The sequence below is a fragment of the Heteronotia binoei genome, chromosome 21, assembly GCF_032191835.1.
Source record: "Heteronotia binoei isolate CCM8104 ecotype False Entrance Well chromosome 21, APGP_CSIRO_Hbin_v1, whole genome shotgun sequence".
Lineage (NCBI taxonomy): Eukaryota > Metazoa > Chordata > Lepidosauria > Squamata > Gekkonidae > Heteronotia > Heteronotia binoei.
In genome coordinates, this window is record NC_083243.1 from 160425758 (window position 1) to 160451164 (window position 25407).

Consider the following 25407-nt stretch of genomic DNA (forward strand, 5'->3'; position numbering starts at 1 on the left):
TAAAGCTGGGCCGCCTCCTGAGCTGTGGGAAGTTTCGGGCACGGAACAAAGTGGGCCATCTTGGTAAATAGGTCGACGACCACCCAGATACAAGTCTGACCCTTGGAGCGCGGAAGTTCCGTGATGAAGTCCATCGAGATGGTCTCCCAGGGTCCTGAAGATGTGGGCAAGGGCTGTAGCAACCCTGAGGGTTTGGCTGGGATGTCTTTGGCCCGTCGGCAGACGTCACAGGAGCTGACATAACGGGCAACATCAGCGCGAACTCGTGGCCACCAGAATTCCCTTGTCAGCAAGTGGGTGGTCTTATGCTGTCCAAAGTGCCCGGCGGGTAACGAGTCGTGGGTCAGGCGTAGCACTTCTGCTCGCAAGGGCCCGGGCGGCACATAGAGGCGTTCGCGGTGTAGCAAGAGGCCGCCTCGAGTCGTGAACTCGCCTGTTGGGTCATCTTGGAGAGCCTGGAGGTGTTGCTGGACCCAGGGATCATTGGCCTGGCTAGCCCGAATGTCTTCCACGAGTGCTGGTGAAGTGGAGGTGGCTGCAAATACTGAGGGCGGCAGGATTGGAGCAGCGGGCACGGTCTCAGTTGAGGCAGGGGCGTATTCCGGTTTCCGGGAGAGCGCGTCTGCTTTCCGGTTCTGGGTATGGGGGATGTAGGAGATCCGGAAGTCGAAGCGAGAGAAGACTAGGGACCACCGGATCTGGCGCTGGTTGAGACGGCGGGTGGTCTGGAGGTGTTCCAAGTTCCGGTGATCGGTGAGCACTTGAACAGGGTGGCGAGCCCCTTCGAGGTAATGTCGCCAAACCTCAAACGCCGCCTTGATCGCGAGCAACTCCCTCTCCCAGATGGTATAGTTCCTCTCTGCAGCAGTGAGCTGGCGCGAGTAATAGGCGCAGGGCTGGAGTGGGTGGGACGGCTCCTCGCGCTGGGACAGCACTGCTCCCAGGGCCACGTTGGAGGCATCAGCTTCCACCGTAAAGGGAAGCTGGGAGTCAGGGTATCTCAGGAGTGGCCCGGTGGCAAAGCGAGTCTTCAGGGTGGAGAAGGCGTTATCGGCCTCTGGGGACCAGCGGAAGGGTTCTTTGGGGCGGAGTAGTTGAGTCAGGGGTGTGGTCAGGGATGCGTAGGCCGGGATGAATTGCCGATAGTAGTTGGCAAAACCAAGGAACCGCTGCAGGTCTTTGCGATTCTGAGGAGCCTGCCAGGTCAGGACCGCTTCTACTTTTTTCGGGTCCATGAGGATCCCCTGCGGTGACACAATGTGCCCAAGGAACTCGACGGAGCGCAGGTCGAAGTCGCACTTCTCCAGCTTGGCGTAGAGGCCATGGGCTCGTAGGCGCTGCAGGACCTGGCGGACGTGCTCGGCATGCTGGGCAGGATTGCGGGAGTAAATTAGGATGTCATCCAGGTATATGATCGCGAAGCGGTCGAGCAGGTCCCGGAATATGTCGTTCATGAACCTCTGGAAGACAGCGGGGGCATTGGTCAATCCGAAGGGCATCACCAGGTGCTCGTACTGCCCGTATCGGGTCCCAAACGCGGTCTTCCACTCGTCTCCGGGCCGTATGCGCACCAAATTGTACGCTCCACGGAGGTCCAGCTTGGTGTAAATTTGGGCCCCCTTTAAGCGATCCAAGAGTTCAGGGATCAGTGGTAGAGGGTACCGGTCGCGGATGGTGATCTTGTTCAGGGCCCGGTAGTCATTGCACAGCCGCAGCTCCCCACTTTTCTTCTTCACGAAGAGGACTGGAGCAGACAGGGGAGAGGTTGAGGGTCGGATGAATCCGCGTTTCAGGTTCTTGTCCAGGTAGTCTCGCAGAGCTGCCAACTCAGGCTCCGACATCGGGTACAGACGCCCCACCGGGAGTGGTGCCCCAGGTACTAGGTCAATGGCACAGTCATAGGGCCGGTGAGGGGGAAGCTGATCCGCTCCTGTCTCTTCGAAGACATCGGCGAAGTCCGCATACTTCTGAGGGAGCTGAGGACCACCACTTGGGATGCCGGCTGCTAGAGTGGTGGGAGGAGTCAGATGGGGGCATGGGTCTCGGAAACGTAGTTCCTGCTGGGCCCAGTCCACGATGGGGTTGTGCAGCTTCAGCCAGGAAAGGCCCAGAATCAGCGGGAAGCGAGGCATGCGGGCGACATTAAACTGCAGCTGTTCTTGGTGCTGCTGGACGTGGAAGGTGATGGGGCAGGTCTCCTGGATGACGGGGCCAGAACGGAGGAGGCGCCCGTCGATAGCCTCCACCAGCGTTGGAGTCTCTTTTGTCTGCACTGGTATCTGGTGCTGCTTTACAAAGGCAGCATCTACAAAACAGTGGGCCGCTCCCGAGTCCAGCATGGCATATACAAACAGCCAGCGTTCATCAGGCAGACGGAGTTTGACTGGTAGCAGGAACGGGCCCGGGGTATCGGTCTGCTGTTCGGAGGACCCAGCTAGTCGCCCCAGGCTGGAGGGCCCACTTACGCCTGGGGCTGCTCTTTTGGCGGCGGTGGCAACGAGGGTCCGGGTATCCGACGCTTAGCAGGGCAGCCAGAGGCATAGTGGCCTGCCGTACCGCAGTAAAGGCACAGATTCTGCGTGCAGCGTCTGGCCTTTTCTTCTGGAGTCAGGCGGGGTCGAGCAGCTCCAAGCTGCATAGGCTCCTCCTCGGCTCTGGTACTAACTGGGGATGGGCGAGGAGCCAAGTGGCACGGCGCAGGGAGCTGGCGCCCTCTGGTCTTGGCTTGGCGGCGACTTTCCAGGCGGCCATCAATGCGGAGGCAGAGGGTGATAAGTCCTTGGAGCGTGGGTGGCGACTCCACCCTGGCCAGTTCATCCAGGACTTCCTCTGCCAGCCCCTCAGTAAACTGATCCATCTGGGCAGCCTCATTCCACGCCAAGTCTTGGGCCAGGAGCTTGAATTCGGTGGCATACTGAGCCACTGAGGATTTGCCTTGTTTCAGCGCCCTGATCTTCCGGTTGGCTGTAGCTGCTTGGACTGGGTTTGAGAAGGCAGCAGACAGGTGGGCCTCAAACCCCTGGTAATCAGTCAGCAGGGGAGAGGACGCAACCAGCAAGGGTGTGGCCCATTTGGCCGCCTGCCCCTTTAACAGGCTGACGATGAAACACACCTTCGTTTTGTCGTTGGGGAAGTCCTGAGCTCTTAGTTCGAAGTACAGCCGGCACTGCGTTAGGAAAGCAGGAAATTCTTCCACGGCACCCCCAAATCTGTCAGGTGGGGGAACTGGGCACTTGGCTGGAGCACTGGCCACAGGTTGTTGCTGCAAGTGTACTACTGCCTGTGTCAGCTGCTGTACCTGGGCTTGGAGCGCAGCCAGTAGTCCTGTGGTTCCACTTGCTTCAGCATCCATCCTGTGGAATGGGTGTTGGTTGTGGGTGGAAGCAATCTGTCACGAGCTGGGGCTGAGTCAGGCAAAGTCCAGGGGCAGTTCAAGGTCAGCAACTCGTGAGCAAGGAGGGTCCAAGGCGCCAAAACAGAATCGTAATCCAGGTATCACAGGTCAGAGGTTCGGAAGCCGAAGTCAGGGGGTCCAGAGGTCCAAGCCAAAGTCAGGAATCCAAAAGCCAAAGTCAAGAGCCGGAGTGGATGCTAGGATGTCAGGTATGTGACTAGTTGCTTCCACAAAGCCTCCTCCCAAAGCCCACAGCTATATAGCCCTCTGCTGCCTGTTGCTCATTTGGGCTAATTGCTGTCTCAGAGCAGCAGCCAGGATCCTGCCGAAACTTAAGCATCCTCACACTTAGAAGGGCCAGAATCCTTTCACCACTCAGGGCTCAGGGAGCGTCTTGCTTGTGAGCGTGCCGCCCTCCTCCGATCCCTGAGGTCCTGACGAAGGCGGTCACGCACACGAGCCACCCGAGAGGGCGAGGCAGGGGGGCTGGGATCTTCTTCAGCAGGAGGCAGGGGCACTGGTGCAGGTGGCAGGGGCACAGTTCCTTCTGCAGGCTCTGCAGGCTCGGTTTCTTCTGCAGGGTCCCCAGCACCCATGACAGATGGTCCTTATCTAGTCACCTACATTGCAGTCCCTTCCAGGATGCTCTGCAAGCATACAGATACTTTACAGAATCATATAATTATAGTCTGTGTACATTTGTTCAGTGTCACACCCCTTGTCAGATACACTTGCTTCTACTTGTACAGCAACAAAGAAAACCTACCTGTAAGCTACTGCTGCCTAAACCAGCTTGAGGGTACACTAAAACAGGAGCTTTAAAAAAAATTTAGCCACTTGTTGCTTACTTTTAGCAGCCATTTAAAAGAAAATGGCAGGATAAAATATACAAATTAACCAATAGTAACAATAACAAAAAAGTGCCACATTCTCTTTCCACACTTCTTGGAACTTTGTCCTTGTATTCTATCCTCAGTTTAGTATATTGCCCACCACTGTATAATTAAATACAGGGTTGAGCTTTGTACAGTAGACTGAATGTGCTTCATTTATTCTCACCTTTGCAGGGCTCAGACCAAACTGTTTGATTCATCATCCAGCTAAAACTCTTCTGGGTAACAAACAGTCTCAAAGCATCTGCAGAGACAAATCTGAGTGTGGAAACAAACTGTCCAGTCATTTTAATGGTACTGCCCATGTGTTCGCCTTTCCCAGAACATCCCAATATCAGCACTTTCCGGGGGGGGACAGATAATCATATGCAACTACTTTATATCAAGTCAGACCACTGGGCCTTCTAGGATGGTACTGTCTACTCTTGACTGATAGTGACTCTTTGAAGCTCTAGGTATAGATCCCATCCCAGTCCCACTACCCAAAATCATTTAGCCAGAGATACTAAAGATTTAAACTTGGAACTTTCTCCTTGCAAAGAATGTGCTTCACAAATGAGCTATAGGCATTGTACTTACCTGCCACTACACGCAACTCTTGCAAATTATATGTGAGTTTATGTCTGAGTAGTCTTTGTAAACTAATTGAATGAGCTTATGGGGGAGAAGAAGAGAAAGAGCATGAGAACCTGCCCTAAGTCAAACACCTACTTGTGTTTCAAAATTATGTCAGATTATTCCACATATTTAATTATTTATTTTATTTATTTTTGTATATTTCGATTCCGTCCATTCCCCGTAGGGCTCAGGGTGGAGTACAACATATGATAAAACAATAAAATACAATAAAAACATTTTATAAACAGACAACAGCACTCAGAAAATTTACCATAATCACATATTGCCCAGCCTGACCGTCTCACATCATGATATCCCATAGAGATGACAGATATTATTCTGTTTTATAGCACAGGTGCCAATGCTGGCGGGAGAGGCCAACCAGATCAAGAATAGACGCCCGCAGCCTCAACTAAAAGCCTGGCGGAACAGCTCCATTTTACAGACCCCACGGAAGGCTAATAAGCCAGGTACAGCCCAGATCTCTGTAGGGAGCTGATTCCACCAGGTCGGGGCCGGGACTGAAAAAGCCCTGCCCCTAGTTGAGGCAAGGCGGGCGTCTCTTGGGCTGGGGACAGCCAACAGATGTTGGGAGGCCGAATATAACAACCTCCCGGGCATATATGGAAGGAGATGGTCCCACAGAGGACCGTCCACTTGAGAATGTATTATTTTATCAAATGAGTACAAAATGCAAACACTTGCAAAGACTCTTGACCCTGTATCTGACAAAAACTTTACCTGTAACTAATTGTTCCTCTTTAAGAACAACTCCCCTCCTTTACCCATAGGGCAATCATTCTTACTTCTTTGTTTGATAATGCCATATTAGCTATGGAATATAACATTTAATATTAATCAATGTGGAAAGTGAATAAAACATTCAAGCAGAGATTAACCCTGTACATGTCAGAAAGAATCAATGAGCTAACTCAGACTATTCTCAATTCTTAGGGACATGTTTCTCTTGGAGGCACTTGTTTAGGAGGAGTAAAATTATAGGGTATTGCTTCAAAGAAGGGGAAACTGCCAAGACATGTTGCCAGTCTTCACTTCCCAGCTATTCTATAAAACCAGCAGTGAAGACAGTCAACGCTACACTCCTTTGCCATGGCATCAGGCAACTTTTTCCACAGCATTCCAAGGAAGAGGAAGCACACTGTCAGAACTAGCCCTCTGTGTAGATCACTGCAGTGACTCACAGAGTAATCCCATGCACACTCAGAAAAGTAATTACATCACAGACACATTTATGCAAGCCCCAATCACCACCATCTTTCCTTACAATGCATCACAAGACAGACATTTAACTTTCTAAGTTTCGTATTATTTTCTGTTCATGATATCCTCTTGAGATACACAATGAGAGACTCATGGAATAAAATAACAGTACCGTGATAGAATTGCTAGAAACTATTCTTATATAAATTACTGAGCACTGAAATGAACTGTTTAACAATAAACAAGAACTAGAAATATTGATTACAAAACACCCTTAAAGTGCATTACACAAATTCATTAGGCATACAAATCAAAGACTGTTCAGTCCAATGTTACAATTCATATTTGTTCCAACATGATATCCTCTTAGCACATGAAATCTCATTGCACCCTCTATACCCTGGCCAGTGTTTTTGACTGGGTGACTCGATTTGAATTAAAACAATTTAGTCAGTGATTTAAAATCACAATTCAAATCACCAAGAAAAAAGGGCCAATTTTAAGACCACTCTCAGCTAATAAGAGCATCAGCTGGGAGTGCGATGCTGGCCTTCCTATGCTGGGACACAGGAAGCTTCATTAGGAATGTGGTTAGCAGTCCCTGAAGACTGAGAACTAAAATCTTTCTGCTGCTAGATCATGCTGTCATTTAGAGAGCCAGTATAGTACCGTGTTAAGTGTCAGACTAGGAATGGGTAGACCTGGGTTTCAACTGAGTCAGCTTCTGATCAACTGAGTAGACGCAAACCTGTTTTGAGCTGTTCAGTGCAAGGTGACCTTGACAGGTTCTCAGTCTGATTATGAGGGTTTGTTCAACTGCCAAACAAGTTTGCTATGGAGTTCACAGCATCTCTCAGATATAACAATGTTCATATTTGTATACATTTTTTCAAAGTGCTTGAAATAAACGATTTCATTGTAAGATCTTCTGCATGCTCAAATGCATGCCAATGGTACTGTTTTATGGAGGTCAGTAGAACCCTCAAAAGAGCCAGCCAGCTCTGTTTGTATCAGAAAAGCAGCCTTAAAATGAGCGCTCGGAGTGTGGTTGATGAATGTGCCACTGCATGGAACCAACATTATCTTAAATAAAGCTTCATTCATTCTTAAAGTACTTTGCTCTATTGATATACAGGAGCCACTTCAACAGCTGTTGAGATGAAAGCGGTTACAGTTTTTTAAAAAGACTAGCATTTTTCATTTAAGTTTTGAGACTCAGCTCCTAATAGTTGGCAGAGAGCTGTTTTAAATGTAGTCTCAGTTTGCATAGCCCACCCTTACCTCCATTTTGTTAGAGCGAATATCATTTCTTCCTCCTGATTATGATAAAAGCAAGTTTCCAAAGACTAATGAAATAAACACCAGTAGTTATATTTTCAATAAGCTGAGCTACTTTTGCCTCAGTGTGCATTACTGAAACTCCTTTCTGGTGCTTCTGGATCCACACAACCTACTGCTCTTTCACACATCCAGGTAGCCAGAGTTAAAAAGATACAGAGTGATGGATGATATTCAACACTGTGCTTTTCAGTCAACCTCTGACCCTGCTCCATTGCTACAACAGCAGCCACTGTCACCAAGTAAACAAAATTCTAAAATTAATCTCTTCAAGAACCAAAACAGCTCTTGTGAGAGTGGAACATATTTTATTTTTGTAACCTGTACAGCAGTGTGTACCTTTGAAAGGACCCACTAAAATAATTTGCACCGATGTTTCCAAGAGCGGCTTGTAAATATAAGAGGGAGATATCAAAAGGCAGCCTAGCCAAGGCAAGGCTTTGGAAATCAAAATCAGTATGAGAGGAAGAGAAGCACAGAATCATAGAATCACAGAGTTGGAAGGGATCTCTAGGGTCATCTAGTCCAACTCCCTGCACAATGCAGGGATTTCACAAATACCCCCTCCCCCCCCCCACACACACATATTACCAGTGACCCCTGCTCCTTGCACAGAAAATGGTAAAAACCTCCAGGATTCCTTGCCAAACTGGTCTGGAGAAAAATTATTGACTGACCCCAAAGTGGCAATCAGCATTTCCCTGGAATGTAAGAAAGGGCCACAAAAACAAAGCACTGATGCAGCCCATCAAGCCCTCCTTCTCATCATCTGCCTAATTCACAGAATCATAGGTAACAAAAATTAGGGGGAAACTATATACAACAGATCCACAAAAAAGCATGAGGCTCACGGTAAACACAAGCTGTATAATAAATGTAATTAAAGAGACACAAAAATAATTATAATGTAAACATTATAACACTTATGAGGGAACACTCCCATCTCTGAAGGAGACCAAATACAATGCAGACTTGACAGAAGAGCACCCATTGAAGTGCGTCCAAAAGATCAGTCAATTTAAAGGGATCTCCTACATATTACTTCTTCAGAAACCTGCCATGGATCATAAGTAAATAGTAATACAATAAAAACTGTAAAAACAGACAGACATTAACATTATCAATATGAAAAGTCATAATACAAGATACTAAACTGCCCTCTGGCCAAAAGCCGACCATTTTAAAAAGAAAAATAAAGGCAGAAGAAGAAGAAGATAGAACCCTTCCATTAAAAGTCCAAATTAAAAAAAAGTTTGGCTTGATACCAAATGGACAATGAAACAGATGCCAGACAAACTTCAAGGGGGCAAACAATCCAAAGCAGAGGACTTACCACTGGAAAAGTCTTGTCCAATGCATGCATGTCTAGGGAGGCCAAGTTTCAGGATTTAGCAGGAGACCTCCCACCCCTGCTGGCTCTCCCTGCTGCTGTTGGGGGTAAGGGTGGGGGAGGGGAGAGATCGGCATGATGGGAGTAACATCATTCCATCGGACAATGCTCCAGCATTCACCATTTTTTAAAAAGCTGTGATGGCCCAAAAAGGGGGGGACGGACAATGCTGCCCAGTTCCCATATGCTTGACACAGCTTTTTTTTTAAATAGTTAAATTCTCCCATAAAATAGAGGCAGTAGCCACAGGTTGAACTTGTGGCTGCCATAATGCCTAGTTTGGCCTTCAGACTGCTGGTTACACCTTGGAGATCATAATACTGATCGTTTCACTTTGCAGAGTTGTTATAAGGATTACCAGATAAAGGATTCCCAACCACACCATTAAGAAAAATTAAGTACTCTTTTCTTGAGTGATCTCTCTCTTCTACTGCAGTCTACTGAGCAGTCAAAAATGTGTTCCTGTGGATTAGCAGGAGCAGCGTTTTGGGTATCTGCAGAGAGAGGGGGGAATTGGTGGAAATTAACCCAGCTTCATCATATATGCAAACTGGCACCTTTTCTTATGACACAATAAGATGTTTGCCTTCTCCAGGTTAAGGAATTCCTGGAGATCTGGGGGTGAAGCCTGGGGAGGGCAGGTACTAATATGGGTATAAAGCCACAGTCCAGCTTCCACAACGGCCATTTTCTCCAGAGGATCAGATCTCTTTAGTCTGGAGATCATCTGTTATTCCAGGAGACTGCTAAACCTAAGATTGCCAGGCCTCCCCTGGTCACTGGCAGGGGACAGAAGGTGGGGGTAGCCAGATCCAGGCTGGAAAACTCCTGGAGATTTGGGGACTGAGCCTGTGGAGACAGGGAGCTAAGTGGGTATCATGCCATACAGTCTACCCTCCAAAGCATCCATTTTCTCCAGGCAAACTGATCTCTGTAGTCTGGAGATGTGCTGTAATTCCAGGGGATCCCTAGCTCGCACCTGGAGGCTGGGATCCCTAGGCCCCATTAGGAGACTGGCAACAAGCAAAACATTAGCTAGAAGCAGCAGCTCCTCTAGTAAAAAGGATGTTAGCTGTATTTTAAAAAAACAACTAGAGATCTTCCTTTAGTATTTTGAGAGGCTGAGCAAAAGATGTCTTGAAATCCAGGGCAAGGTATAAGTAGATGCAGCCTCCCCCACTCTTGTTTGGTGAGGCTCTATAGCAGGGGTGGCCAACGGTAGCTCTCCAGATGTTTTTTGCCTACAACTCCCATCAGCCCCAGCCATTGGCTTGCTCTATAGCAAAGTGGAGCTTGACCTGGAAGGGCCATTACCAAATGGGACAGGCAGATCAGACTTCTACATATAGCAGGATATTTTTGTTCCAGGGAAAGTAAAACCAGACATGGAAATCTCTGCACTGAAAACAGAGGAGTCTGGGTATATCAGTTAGCATATATTCTGACACACACACAGCCTAAAAAAAACTTTCACCTGCAGGAAAACAGAAGAAGTCGCTGATTCCCTCATTTTGACACCTCTGCTTTCCCTGGGGGCAGATGTATTCAGTGGCTAGACAATCTGCTAGGAAAATCATTATGGAGAATTATTCCCCCTTCACTGATCCTCTACAAGTTGCATCAATGGACACCCCCTCCAAAAGAAAAGGTCTGGGCATATCTTCAGGTTACACATACCACAGAATTCTACAGGAGTGTATTTTAAACATTTCCACACAAAAGTCTCCCTCACAGCACTTTGAAACATTAGTTTGTTATTTTGGGAGAAAAGTTCTCCCAGAAGGACAGTACATTAGTTGTCTCCCAGATTTAGTTAAAAAACAGAAATGGGGGGGAAAGTCCTCAAAGCAAAGAAAAGGGGCAATTGAATAGGCAAAAGTAACCATTATAATTGCATTTTAAGCATAACATTTTATACTTGGGGAAAATACAGCTTTTGGGCCACAAAGCACATTGTTGCTATGTGCAATGTTATTTGTTGTTAACCTAGGACAGTCAGAAGACTGTTATGTGACTATGGTCATGGATTTTCAGTGACCAGCTGCCTCAACAGCCAGAGACAAACTCCTGTTTGGATTGAGCACTGATCACTATCACATCATATTCCCCAGAGTACTTTGGATACATGGTTAGTTCATAGACCACCTTTTAACTAAAAAGTCCCCAAGGCAGGTTACAATAAAAACCAGTAAAATACAACATATGTCAATAAAAGTCAGCTTTCTGGCAGTGCCACTATGCCTACTGTCACATTTAATATAAACCTAAAAGGCCTCTAAGGGCAAGTGCATCAAGAAGGCCTTTGGTTCTGAAACTTCACAAAGTTAAACCATCTAGGATGAGAATCTTTATTCTCCAAAGCATATGAAGTCCAGTCAAATGGAACTGGATGAGGTACTAATTTCATGCCATTGCCTGTATCTCCAGTGCTGTCTTTACATGGAAAGAATGGCTAAAGAGTCCAGTATTCCAAAGAACTCTGCAATGCAATTCAACAGAAACTTTGTGCCTCTTTTTAATAAATGCTATATTTCAAGACAGAATCTAAAGATTCAAACCCTTCGGGTTCAAAGTCATCACATCCGCTTGTTATTTTATTTTTATGTTTAAACTGAAAATGTTTTTACTATTATTGTAAGCCTCTTTGAGCCATGAGAAAAGATGGAATATAAATCTTTTAACAAATAAATCCAAATCCTCCATGAAAGGAAGGAAAGAAAATGTTCCAGCATGTACCCACTATTAAAACCAGGGGTGGCCAAACTTGCTTAACGTAAGAGCCACATAGAATGAATGTCAGATGTTTTGAGAGCCACAAGACATGCACATAAGATGTTTGAGAGCCACATAAAAGGATGGAGGGAAGGAAGAAAAGCAAATAGATGGAAGGGGGGAAGGGGAGGGGAAAAGAAAGCAACTTTAACTTTAAATGCCTTCTCCAAGCCACTGGCTTGACTTGGCTTGGAGAAGTGATTTAAAGAGACAAATGCCTTCTCCAAGCCAGCCAACGGGGCAACAGGGGCTTTGAGAGCAACAAAATATGTGTGAAAGAGCCACATGTGGCTCCCGAGTCATGGTTTGGCCACCCCTAGTTTAAACAATCCAGTGCAAAGGAACATGTGAGTAGAAGGCCAATCCAATCTAATCCAAATACCTTTATTGGCATAGAAATAAAAAGTACAGCATAGCAATTTTACTTGGAGTTTCAGCTATAAAAACCAGTCAAACATCAAAAAGGGGCACTAGTCTTTTGCTCCCTGATTGTTATGGCAGCCAAAAGGTACTTTGCAACCAGGCTTGTGATATGGGAACATTGGTCAGATGATAGAAAAAAAACTAACTTCGCTTCAGGTAATCCATAAAAATTAGACAGAATAGGTTTGATTATACAGTCCCGAACTTCCCCATAAAAATCACAATAAAGTAAGACATGGACGACCATTTCAAGGTGCCTTCCATTACATGGGCAGACTCTATCCTCATAAGGGATGTTGGCAAACCTCCCAGACAATACCGCTGAGGGTAGAACATCGAGTCTTGCTAATATAAAAGAGTGGCATAACTGGGGTGAAGAAATCTGGGAAAGGTAGGCAGCAGGCAGCCCATGATCTGGGAAGATACCAAATGCTAAAGGGGAACAAGTTTTATGTCCAGAAGAACAAAGGGACTGTTTCTCAATATCTAAGACTCTCTGTTTCAGGATTCTGAATGCCTGCGTTTCACTTATACATAGAGTTTGTCCAAGGATACACCTATGGAATGTATTTTCTTCTGGATCTGACTATACCAAGTGGAAACGAAGGAATCCACTAGCATCATATGGATATAACTAGCAGGGTCTGCCCTAAAGTGTAGGCTTAGCCAAAGCTTTATAGTTAGTAGCCATGCCCTGGTCTCAATCAAATGGGTTCCAGTCTCTAGGCACTGCAGCAGAGCTGACACAGTTGGGGACTCTTAAAATACAACGTAAAAATGCTGCCTGAATTTGCTCAAGTTGGAAATTGAGGGCGCAAACCCAAATGGGGATCCCATATAACAACTGAGAAACTGTTTTAGCATTAAAAACACGAATGGAAGCTGGGACAAATTGGATGCCGTTCTTGTAAAAAAAGCTAACCACCGCAGATGAACTACACCTTGCTAAGATGACTGCTTGCTTGCATTGTACTGTCCAGTTATGATTATATTGGAAAAAGACCCCCAAGTATTTGAAAGATTTCACCTGTTCAATATTATTTCCCTTGAGGCACCAGCTTTGTGGTTTCCAGGACTTTGAAAAAAACTAAAATTTTGGATTTTACATAGTTTATAGACAGGAAATTTGTCTCGCAGTATGAAGTAAAAGCGAGTAACAGGCGCTTGAGGCGCTTCTGTGAACATGACAGTACAACTGCATCGTTGGCGTAGAGCAATAAAGGGATAACAGATGGCCCAAGTTTGGGAGAGTGACTATCAATAGCATTTAGAGAGGCGGCCAGATCATTCAGGAATTAAACAAATAGGGGGCTAGAATACAGCCCTGTTTGACTCCCCAATTGGAAATGATCTTTGAAGTTAATGAACCTAGGTCGTTATATCACACTTGACAGCTATTAAGGGAATACATTTTACGAATAAGAAAAAGTAGGCGTTTATCCAGACCCATGATGTCCAATTTGTTCCAGAGAAGATCCCTGGGAATAGAGTCAAATGCCCCTTTTAAATCAAGGAAGGCCGCAAACAGCCTTCTTCCCCCTCTACAACTGTATTTCTCTATCAGATGCTTAAGAATTATACAGTGGTCCATTGTAGACTTGCCAGGACAAAATCCGATCTGTTCCCTACTTGGGAGATTTTGCTCTTTCATCCATGAAGTGAGTTTTCCCAAGAGGTGTCTCGCATATAATTTGCCTGCTATGTCAAGCAGACTAATTGGGCGATAGTTCTCTGGTTCTTGTGGATCACCCTTCTTATACATTGGGACAACTATGGAATTTGTCCATGATTCAGGCATGGTCCCTGTTTTATCGATCGCTGTGAAGAGAGTCGCCAGAGGGGAAGCCTACCAGTCAGAATTGTTTGTAAATAATTATGGTGGGAGTCCATCTGGGCCTGGGGCCTTCCCTGCCTTCAAATTATTGATTAGATTATTAATCTCATTAGGACTAACAGGGGGCTATTCAGGTAGATCGGGGGGGGGGGGGGATTTGTTCTTGCTGATCAGAAAAAAATAAATGGTGGAAATGGTCTATCCAGACCTTGGCAGGAATAGAATGTCTAGAACAGTGGCTCTTCACATCAGAAGCACCAGTAACTAATGACCAGAAAAGCTCACTGTTAGAGGCAGTAGAGGCACTAATAGGTAAATTCCAGTTCTTAATAGATAATTGTCTTTTGTTATGAGCCACTGTATCTTTAAGCTTATTTTTCAGATTGAAGTAGCTCAGGGGGATATTAGCAGTGAGGCTGTTACAATGTGCGATATACCTCACGCAGTTGGCATTTCAGTTTTTGCCATTCCTTATCATACCATGGGTCTGTCTTCCGAGCAAGGGGACCGGATTTAGCAGTCGATTGCTGTTTGTAAAAGTTAATTATAGCAGAAGTTATATTGCTATAAATTTGAAGGGCCGCAGAAGGGTCTGCAGCTTTGGCCAGTTGCTGATTTAATTCCATTCATTTACTTGTTTGGAGCAACAGGTTAATGCTTTCTCGAACTGTCTCTGTCCATCTGTCTCTTGGAGGGGCAGGCATATCGACAGGACCCAGAGATGAATGGCTAACAGCCTCAAATTTTAGTAAGGTAATGGAAAATGGTCACTGTCCAAGCTCTCACCCACTAAAAAGTCCACAATAATTTTTTTTCAGATTGGGAGAAATAATAACATAATCGACAACACTACTGCCTAATCCGGAACTAAATGTGTACTCCCCCAGCAAGTCATGTTGCATAGACCCATTTAATATAGATCTATTAAAGGGGATACAAAAATTTCCCAGAAATACTCCCGATGCATTAACATGGGGGTCCTTAGAGTTCCTTGAAAAAATCAGGAATTCGGGCAGGGAGTCATGCAGGTCAAGACCCAAGGATTTACATAACATGTAATTATCATTACCTATTCTAGCGTTAAAATCACCCATAATTATAAATTCAGCAGAAGGGTACTCCTGCTCCAGGTTCTCAATATACATGCTAAAACTGTTCCATTGTGCTGAAAGGTCTCCTCTGTTTAGACAAGGGGGTAAATATACATTAACCATTATTAATGTTAGGACTGATATCAAAGATTTCAGGTTTTCATGGCTGGTAACATCATTAGGGTTTGTAGAATCTTTCGGGATCAAGTCCCATGTTCTACTGGAGAAAGTTTTCCTTCCAGACGTTTCGTTCTCAGCTGTGGAGAACATCCTCAGTGGCGTTGCAGCCGGAGCAGGCGTTCTGACCTTCTTGGCTGCTGTGCATTGAGTGGGGCCAGGGCTGCTGGAGAGCTGCTATTTCTAGGCTGGAGGGGGTGTAGTGAAAGGGCAATTGGTTTGTGGATGTGCCCATTGTTTGGTGGGGCTTCCTGGAAGGGTAGTGATAAGGAAACTGGCTGTTGAATGTGACCATTGTTCTGTGTTAATTGCTGGGAGGGTTGGAAGGGGTGTGAAGATAAGATCCTTAGTATTAAGGATCTTACTTAGCTTACTCTAGCTCTCACAATTATAAGGCAGGGGAAAGAGATGTGACTGCTGAATTTGCACATAAGGACATTTCTCAGTTACAGCCACTATGGCAGTGCATGTTCACGACTGGACACTGCTCCAGAACTAGCACCTTTCTTACCAAGTATTGGAATGAATAAAAAAGACTGCAGGGGAGGGTGAGAGATGTACAGGTGATCAAGATCGAAAGGGTAAGTAAATGCTTAGAACTGATGGAGGAAGGAGGCAGATACAATGGGCCAAACCTCCGCAGCAGCGAGGAGTTAAGGGTAAGAAGATGGCGCATGATTGAGCAGCAGCACACACTCAAACAATTAGATATATAAAAGATGTCCTTCAGACTGAGATCTAACAAAAAATAAACTATATCCAGAAAGAACAATTCCATTCATATGTCACAATGGCATGTTTTGTTTAAATCATTATTTATGCAGCTAACTCCAATTAGTCTACCAGACATAAGTGACCAATCCTGACAAGTACATAAGCCTCTGCCTGTCTGATTCTTGCCCCTCTTCCAGCTCACAAGGAGGATGCCCTCCCTATGGTCCATGTGGTCATACAGCTACGAAGGGTTGTGCTACACAGCAAACTGAGGTTTGTGGATTCAAATGTCAAAACAAACCACAATTAGCTTAAAATGTGTTTACCAAATCCACTACAAGTGCTAGATGAAATCTCTGTCATGAGTGATGGTGATGATCAACCCCGTCCAAGTTGACAGCACCAGCAGAGCCTGCCGCCAGCCCCTCTGATGCTCCAGGAGCTGACAGCTTGCTGTAGCCTGAGTCAGCATTCCCTGCACCTGGCCCAGCATCAGTTGAGGGGGGTGCAGCCGCAAGCAGAAAGCCCACCAGACTCACCCCCCTCCCCGGGGTAGCTCAGCTGAGGGAACGACTCGGCCAAGACTCAGCGACCCATCAGAGATGCACACCTGCAGGGAAGTCGGTTGCTGAGTCTGGAATTCTGACAGGAGCTTCGTCATGTGCTAATTGGAATATTGCTGGAGGCCCATTTAGCCCCTGCTTGGAGCTGGGCTCCTTGAGGAAGCAACAAGTCACATCTATAATGACCTTGCATCCACCCAGGCCCTCGCACTCTTGATCTGATTCCTCGGATTCCTGACACTCAGCTCCAGACAACCTCGCTCTTCGACTCCTGACTTGGCTTCGGTTCAGACCCCCCTGGCTCAACCCTGGACCAGACTTAGACTTTGCTCCTGACAGCACCCCAGCCTGTGACAGTCTCAATGTGTTATTTGTCATGAGATCTGATGTTTGCTTACCAGGGTTTGTTCAAATCACATTTTAGAATACCTGATTTACTGCAGTATCAGAATACAATCTTATGATGTGATGCCTGGTACACAGCAGATACAAGTAATGAAGAAATGTTCATTGTGTGCCTGAAAGGAATGGATGACGGGTTTGGGGACGTTAGAGCAGACGACAAGTTTGGCCTGCATGTTCTGTCACAAACTGTGGGTGTTTTTTGTTTTGTTTTTACATTGGAATCATTTTTAGGCAATTTATGAAGCGTATTCCTCCATGTAACTAGCAGCAAGGTTCATTCCACCTACAGGAGTGGCTGCTCTCAAAGAGTATTTAACATTGCCCTCCCTGAAGGAGGCCATTTTAGGTATGCTATTTTAAGGCAACTCCCAGCACTGCCCTTGGGTGTTGTACTCAGCAGTACCAAAGCAACACATTTCCTTTAGAAACAAAATGAAAACGCCTAGACATTTTGCAGCTTGAAGATGGAAGTGATGCCTCCCATGAATACTTCCCTGAGTATGGCTGGCCTTAACTATGATATGAAATAGCCTGTGAAGGATAGCAGATTTCAGAGGGAATAATGTTACTTGGCTCCAGTGTAGATTTCTTCATTCTATTTTTCAAAAATCTATTCTTACCTAGGAGGGGAATTTTAGAAATTTTTCTGTCAAAACTGAAAAACATACTATACAGCTGGCACTGAGACCAGTTGAAACATAAGCCCTCATCTCTTGCGACTCCTCAAAGGCTTCTGGGATCTCAATTATGAAGCTTGGGAAATGGCATGTTTAAAATGCTGCCATGAAGTATGTGCTAGCTCTTCTATATAACCTCTAGATTTAAAAAATAATAATTTTCTGCTGCATTTCTTTTAAGCATGGGATGTCTTTGCCAAAAAGGAATACACTATTAATTGGTGACGGCAACTGGAATTTTAATACAGCAGGACCACCTCAAAGAACTGGTCAAGAGGAGCCCACTTGCAGTTTATATTGGGCTTGTACATTGCCGTTTTCTATGACAAGCAACAATCACTTTTAGGGCACCAGGTGCAAAACTACAGGAAGAGAGTTGGCTGTTTCGGCCCATAAACTTCCCTCAAATGACCAGCATAGGTACATACATGGGCAGATGAAGTAGCAATACACACACACACACACACACACAAACACATATATATACTAAGCCATATATATATATGGCTTAGTAACTGTTGTAGTCTTATTAGCAATTAGATACAAGGAACAATACTGGCTTTCCCTACCACTCAGGCCTCATTTGGGGCAGGAGCTCCAGAACATTTAAATTTCATTGTGCTCTTTCTCCCCCACCCCCGCAAATACTTGTTTCTGGGCTCCATTGCTCAAACCCCCTGTGAGAATTTTACGAATAAATTTTGACAAACTTTCTAATATTTTTCCCCACAAAAAAATGGGAAAATAACCAAAACATTTAAAGTAGACAGATGGAAATCTTCATCATGCCACTGTGGCCACATAGGAGAAAGTAATTTTAAAAGTATGATGGGATGAGAGTAAGGTTTTATTATGACAATTATAATTCAAGAAGCATTTTAAGGTAGATGCTGAGCTGGTATAATTTAGAACACCTTCTGGTGCTGTCAGGGGTGTGTGGCATATGCAAATGAGTTGTGCTAATGAGCTATGGCACCTCTTTTTCTATGAAATGACCCTGCTACTACCTCTTGCTACAAAAGAAACTGAAACCAGACCAGATAGGCCCAAAGGCAGTATATTTTGGAGAAAAAAGGACGCCTCTAAACTGCATCCCAGTTTTCTTCTTGAGGCTGGGTTTTGGGATGCTCATTGCCTAGGAAAGTACTCTTACGTAAGGGTTAGAATCCAGGCTGTAGCCAGGTGTGAGGAACCGGTCAAGGTCAGCTTGGGACGGTGACCACTCTAAATTTCCCTTAGTCACCTTACCTCAATCCCTTAGGCACACACACAGAAATCCTGCCAGAAGTCTAAAAAATAGGCACCGGACATTTTTAAAAGTCAAAACCACAAAAAATATTTATTGGATAACAAAAGGCAAGGGAGAGGGATAAAATAATATTGATCAGAACTGATAAATAACAACAAAACAGTTGGCAGGCAGATGGTTGGCAAAATAATCAATTACTCATCACAGAGATTTGCCAGGCTGAGGTAAAAATTAGATATATAACCCTGGCAGAAGATTTTTTTAAACTACTAACAGGCAGGCTTTAGAATGCTACAGAACTCTGACAGGCAGGCAGCACCTACTGGGCGCTAGGAATACTTTGTAGTTCAGCTGATATAGCCCTATGCTCTGGCTATTCAAATCATAAAAATAACAAACTGACAGTCACTCTTTTCCACACACAGAGAGAACTCCTGACTGGTGCCAGATTAATTCTCCCTCAAAGACATGCCACACTAGCATCAAGGACTCACACCACTGAGAGCTAATACCAGCCCCTCACTCCTGGTGTGTCTCAGCCCCAGCTAGTTTTTTTCTGGTCTGAATCTTGGGAAACCCTGCTGACCACCAGAATCCAGTTCTCCCTTCTGAGCGTTTGTGTGATCTCAGTTTGTACATGGAGTCTGCCTAGATGTGCTGGCAGATCTCCCACAGAGAGTTTCTTCTCACAGAAGGTGCCTGATTTTGCCCCCTTCTGACTTCAGACTCTCAGACAGAAGCTCAGCCCAATCGGGCAGGACATGGACCTGGCTTGCGTGACGGAAACCTGGGTACGGGATGGGGAGATGGTTGCTCTCTCCCAAGTAGCCCCGCCCCCTGAGGGCCCGTGTGGATACACCGCCCTTACCCCGTTTAGGCGGCGAGCAAGTTTTAGCTCGCCCGCAAAGGCAGATGGACCCCTTGCGGCTTCAAATGGCTTTGCGGGATCCCTGGCCCTCTAGTGACTCGTTAGATGAGCTAGTGGAGATCTGGAATAGCCAGCTTTCCACAGCCATTGACGAGATCGCTCCCCGACGTCCTCTCCATCCCCGTTCACGATCTACTCCGTGGTATACCCCGGAGCTGCGATCAATGAAATGGCGATTGAGACAACTAGAGAGACAATGGCGATGTACTTGCGACGAAGCTTCGAGAACATCTTATAGGTCATTTATGCGGACCTATGAGATGGCAGTCCGGGCCACAAGGAAGGTTTACTTTGCGTCCCGGATTGCGTCTGCAACCTCGCGCCCAGCACAATTGTTTAGTATAATTCGATCATTAACAGTTTTACCGCAAGGTAAACCAAACGTTAGAGAATTGGAAATTGGCTGCGAGGCTTTTGCGAGTTTTTTCGCAGATAAAGTCTCGTTGCTCCGACGCGACCTCCCCGCCATAATTGAAACAGTGAAAGAACTTGAGGCACCGAGTGCGTCTTCTGGTCCAATTCTGGACTCCTTCAACTCACTCAGCCTGGAGGAAGTCAATAGGATCCTTTTCGCTGTGTGCCCTATGACCTGTAGGTTGGATCCGTGCCCGTCCTGGCTTATAAAAACTAGCCAGGCGCTGTTACGCGAGCCACTACAGGGTATTGTCAACAGATCCCTGGTAGAAGGGATCTTTCCTGCACCTCTTAAAGAGGCGGTGGTCCGTCCCCTCTTGAAAAAACCATCTGCAAATCTGGCTGTATTGGCGAACTATCGGCCGGTATCAAACCTTCCCTTTCTGGGTAAGGTCATAGAGCGGGCAGCAGCAACTCAGCTACAGGGATTCCTAGATGACACTTCCGCACTGGATCCATTCCAGTCCGGCTTTCGACCAAGTCATGGGACGGAGACGGTTCTGGTCGCCCTCATAGATGACCTCATGCGACATCTGGATTGGGGCGGCTCAGCAGTGCTGTTATTATTAGATCTGTCAGCCGCATTTGATACAGTTGACCATCAGCTACTGACTAGCCGCCTTGCCGACGTGGGGATTCAGGGGTCTGCCTTACAGTAGTTGGCCTCTTTCCTTCAAGATCGGGGACAAAGGGTGGTGATAGGGGAAGAATAATCCCAAAGGCACCCACTTATATGTGGTGTGCCACAGGGTGAGGTTCTGTCCCTGATGTTATTTAACATCTATATGCGCCCCCTTGCCCAGATTGTCAGGAGGTATGGGCTGGGATGTCACCAATATGCAGATGACACCCAGCTCTATCTACTGATGGGTGGTCACTCCAACTGTACCCCGAAAAATCTAGACCTGGCTCTTCAAGCCGTAGCATCTTGGCTCAGGCTGAGTCGGTTGAAGTTGAATCAGACGAAGACGGAGTTTATCTATCTGAGTCGGGGTGGTCCAGGGGGCAGATCCCTCTGCCGGCTCTTGATGGGGTGTCACTAATCCCGGCCCCCAAGGTCAAGAGCTTGGGTGTGCTCCTGGAGTCCTCTCTTACAATGGAGGCCCAGGTAGCAGCCACTACTAGATCCGCCTTTTTTCATCTTCAGCGGGTGCGGCAGTTGGCCCCCTTTCTGGAGCGCAACGACTTAGCACTGGTGATCCATGCTATGGTGACCTCAAGAATAGATTACTGTAACGCTCTCTACATGGGGCTACCCTTGGCGCTGACCTGGAAACTACAGCTAGTGCAGAACGCTGCAGCGGGGCTGCTAATGGGGCTCCCCTGGTGGGAGCACATTCGGCCAGTGCTGAGAGAGCTGCACTGGCTACCTATTGTGTTCCGAGTCCATTTCAAGGTGTTGGTATTGACCTTTAAAGCCCTCTATGGTCAGGGGCCTGTCTATCTGTGGGACCGCCTTTCCCCACACATTCCCCGGAGAGCACTACGTTCAGGAACAAAAAATCTGTTGTCCATCCCTGGACCAAGGGAGGCTAGGTTGCGGCAGACGTGAGGTAGGGCCTTCTCGGTGGCAGCACCAGAATTGTGGAATACTCTCCCAGAGGCCATAAGGGCCCTGCGGGATCTTTCCACTTTCCGCAGGGCCTGTAAGACCGAACTGTTTCGACAGGCCTTTGAGATCTAACCTAATTTGGGAGAGAGCTGCCACTCTACACCATTAAAGAGTACCATGATCACCATTTACATTTATATTTATGTTAAATTATATCATAGTGATACAGCACCAAAAATGCAATAGAATGTTTTAATGTTTAAGTGTTAAACATTAAAACATTCTATTGCATTTTTGGTGCTGTTTTAAATAATTTTAAATTGTAGTTTTATTGGTTAAATTGTAAAAATTGTAAAAATGTATGTTGTTAGCCGCCCTGAGTCCGCTTGCGGAGAGGGCGGGATAGAAATTTAAAGTTCTGCTCATCAGAACTCTGATATAATCAGATACTAGGATGTGATACAGCAAGAAAAAAGCTTATGTTCTTAAATAAAAATTGGTTGGTCTTAAAGGTGCACCTTGACTCCTGCTTTGTTCAGTAAGAGCATAAGAATGAGCCTTGCTGGATTAGACCAGTGGTCTGCTGGACCAGATCAGTAGTTCAGCATCCTGTCTCACACAGTTCCTCAGGACAGCCAACTTAGACTTTCTCCTGATGTTGCCTCCTGGCTCCAGGATTCAGAGTTTGGAGGTACCCTCAATCACTATGGCTAGTAGCCACTGATAGACTTATCCTCCATGAATCTAACTAATTTATTTTAAAACTGTTTACTCCTGCGGCCATCACTACATCCTCTGGCAGCGGATTCCACATTTTAATCTCTGTGTAAAATAGTATTTCCTTTTATCCATCTGTGCAGTACTCCAAGCAACAGAGGGTAAATGTTATTTCTCTCTGATGTGCAGAGTTAAACATGGACTTTGTTCCTTTAGTATTCAGTTCCAGTCTCATATACAGATAGCAGAGATTGCCAGCAAATTCCACTACACCCTGTTTTTGGCTTTGTTTGCTCCTAAGTTACTGTTTCCCAGAACTGCCTACAGGTCTGGCTGCCCTTTTAGTCCTGTACTTGCTTTAATTCCCACCCACCTTACCCACTCATATTCCTTCCCTTCTGCTTTGCTGGGATACCACACCTTCTTCCCCTAAATCCTGGCACGCACATTCACACCCACAACCCTTTTTCAACTCAACCACTGTAGGCAGACATTGCTCATACACACTTCTATGTGGAGGAAAGGAACACATCCCATCCTCACCCCCCATACAACTGGTGTGTGTGAATCTGTGTGTGCTTCCACATTGCAAGATGCTTTGATGTGAACTGCAAGATTTAACTACACCTCTGAAATGCACCATTTCACTTCAGAGGAAGATGCATCCCCCCCCCCCCCCATATTACAGTGGAAACATTACTCAGACCTTCTCATAATGGGAGAAAACACCCTTCCTGGTGAAAACAGACAGACACACTGTAAAACAGGCTAAACATTTCATAACTGTTCATCACTTAAATGAGAGCATTGGTGTTAACACTACTAGAATTTAGGGAGAATAATTAGAACACTTTAAGGCAAAACAAAGGCCTGTGAAATTCATAATGCTACTCAACAGAGCACCCTGAAAAGCAGAACTGAGTACAAGTAAACTGGATATTTCAAACATACTTCACTGAGCATTAATGTACTTCACTGATCATTCATATACTTTTTAAAAAACTGGACAGTAATACTCTACAAATAAAGTGTCATTTTCCTTTTTCCCCCAAAAAATAAACTCTCAGTTTCAATGGAATACTCTTAGCTATGGATAAAGGTCTAACAAGAACAGAAACAGCTCACACAGCACATTCACTTTCCTGACCTACTGTGAACAAAAATTCACTTTTCTGACCTGCTATGAACTCTAGTCCAACTCTAGTTTATTTTAAGTCATGTAGGTTTTCAAAGCATTATAAACATCAGACAGACATATGTGTACTATGGCTTCATCATACCATATTTGATTCTCCAATTCTGGATTTGGTTCACAGAACTGCTTTATGTACCTAAGCAATGTACATTTAACTTTCTGAACAGTGCATGACCTGGGGAGAGTGGGAAGCAATACAGACGCTGGACACACACCTAAGCCCAGAAGTGAAAAAAACCCCTTTCCTCAACCATGCACCTTAGGAGTGAAGCATTCCTTTTATCACTACTACCAAGGCTGTCCAAAATAAAGAAAATGCTGGTTATTCTAATGTTAGGTAATAGGTTATGCTTATGCTACAAAACTCTGATAAACGGAGGTCTGGCTAGCTTGATATGGCCTGGATAGAGGCTTGCCAACTTGGAGAAGGAAAATTCTTGGAGATTTGGGGAGTGAAGTCTGGAGAAGTTGGAATTTGGGGAGGGGCGAGAGGTCAGCAGGGTACGCCACAGAGTCGGGCCACCGTCCAAAGCAGCCATTTTCTCCAGGATGGATCTCTCTATCACCTGGAGGTCAGCTGTAATTCCGGGAGCTCTCCAGGCTCCGCCTCGAAATTGGTGGCCATACGCAGAAAAGCAAAGTATGCTGTTTTTTTTTTTTTTTTTAAGTAACCGAGCCGTTTGATATTCAGACTGGCAACAAAGCTGGGCAACCATGCTCTGCAGGAGCCATTTAAGCCGTTGCTGTTGATTGGCTCCTGTTTTCCTCATTTCACGCCGCACAGAGCCGTCCCCCCTTCCTCCAAAACCACCTTAATCTTCCTGTGCCTCCCTTTAAGACCCCAATGCAATAGGGGAACCTTTTTCAGGCGGGCAGACTCCCTCTTACTTTGAAGCAGAAAGCAAGTTTTGGTTTGCAAAGATACACGCCAGGAGGAAGAAAAGCCTGCGATACCACTTGCATCCGCACTCTTTCAAAACGAATAACCGTTCTCCAGAGTTTCAAGGAAGACCCAAAGCTACGAAAACAAGCGGGCACGGCTCCCCCCACCCCTGATCCGCGGAGCCAGCAAGATCCGACCGTTTTCCTTTGTTGCCCGCCCAAGTGGGCACCCCCCCCCCCCAGTTCAGTTCTCCGGCCAACCCTGCCGCCAAAAGCTCGTTCCCCCACCGACCTTCTCCTCGCGATCCGGGTGGTCTTCCCTGTGCGGTCGACTGGAACAGGCGGAGATGGGCGATCCCTCTTCCAAAAGCGCAGCGGCGAGAACGCAAACAACCGCGCTAGCTACTGAAGAGACCCCTCCCAGTTCCCGGCTCCAGCAGCTGCTTCAATATTTTTAACTCTTTGATTAAACTCTGCTCTTGCTCTGCAGCAGTCCCGGGACGCCTAGCGGAAGAAAGGCATCATTGCGCTTCGACTAAGAGCTGAGACGCGGAAGGGAAAAAGATACGGACTTCATTCCTGCGAGAGGATTTTCTCGGCGTGCTGCGAAACGGCCGTGGCCAGGCATGACTTTGAAAAGTCAATATGCAGGTGCCAGTCGTATGCCTCGCGCGCGCCTTTCTCCAGTGCCTGAATTGCATTTTTTGTCACTTTGGGAAAACGTTGCACTGAGACACATACACGTCTGTCTCTTTCGGTGACATATACAATATACGTTTTTGTATATGTGCTGTAGGAGCTTATTTATTTATTTACTTACGTTATATTTATATCCCTCCCATTCTGTACAGACTAAAGGCGGCTAACAGCATAAAATAGACAGTAAATAAAAACAATAATAAAACAATCAGATAAATGACAATGGTGCTACTTCAGGTGGGCCATGTAATATTTTCTTTC

The 25407-nt window shown here is 46.0% G+C and overlaps 1 protein-coding gene across 2 annotated transcripts in view; it reads right to left on the bottom strand.

Moving 5' to 3' along the window:
- CD151 (CD151 molecule (Raph blood group)) overlaps positions 1-24876 on the bottom strand; it is a 68289-nt gene extending 43413 nt beyond the window's left edge. Inside the window, exon 1 of one of the 2 annotated variants that reach the window (XM_060263206.1) lies at positions 24740-24876. The gene's annotated coding sequence lies outside the window, so the exon portion shown is untranslated. The remainder of the gene's footprint in view (positions 1-24739) is intronic. The other variant, XM_060263207.1, reaches the window with a different exon arrangement.
- Between the last annotated feature and the right edge of the window lie 531 nt (positions 24877-25407).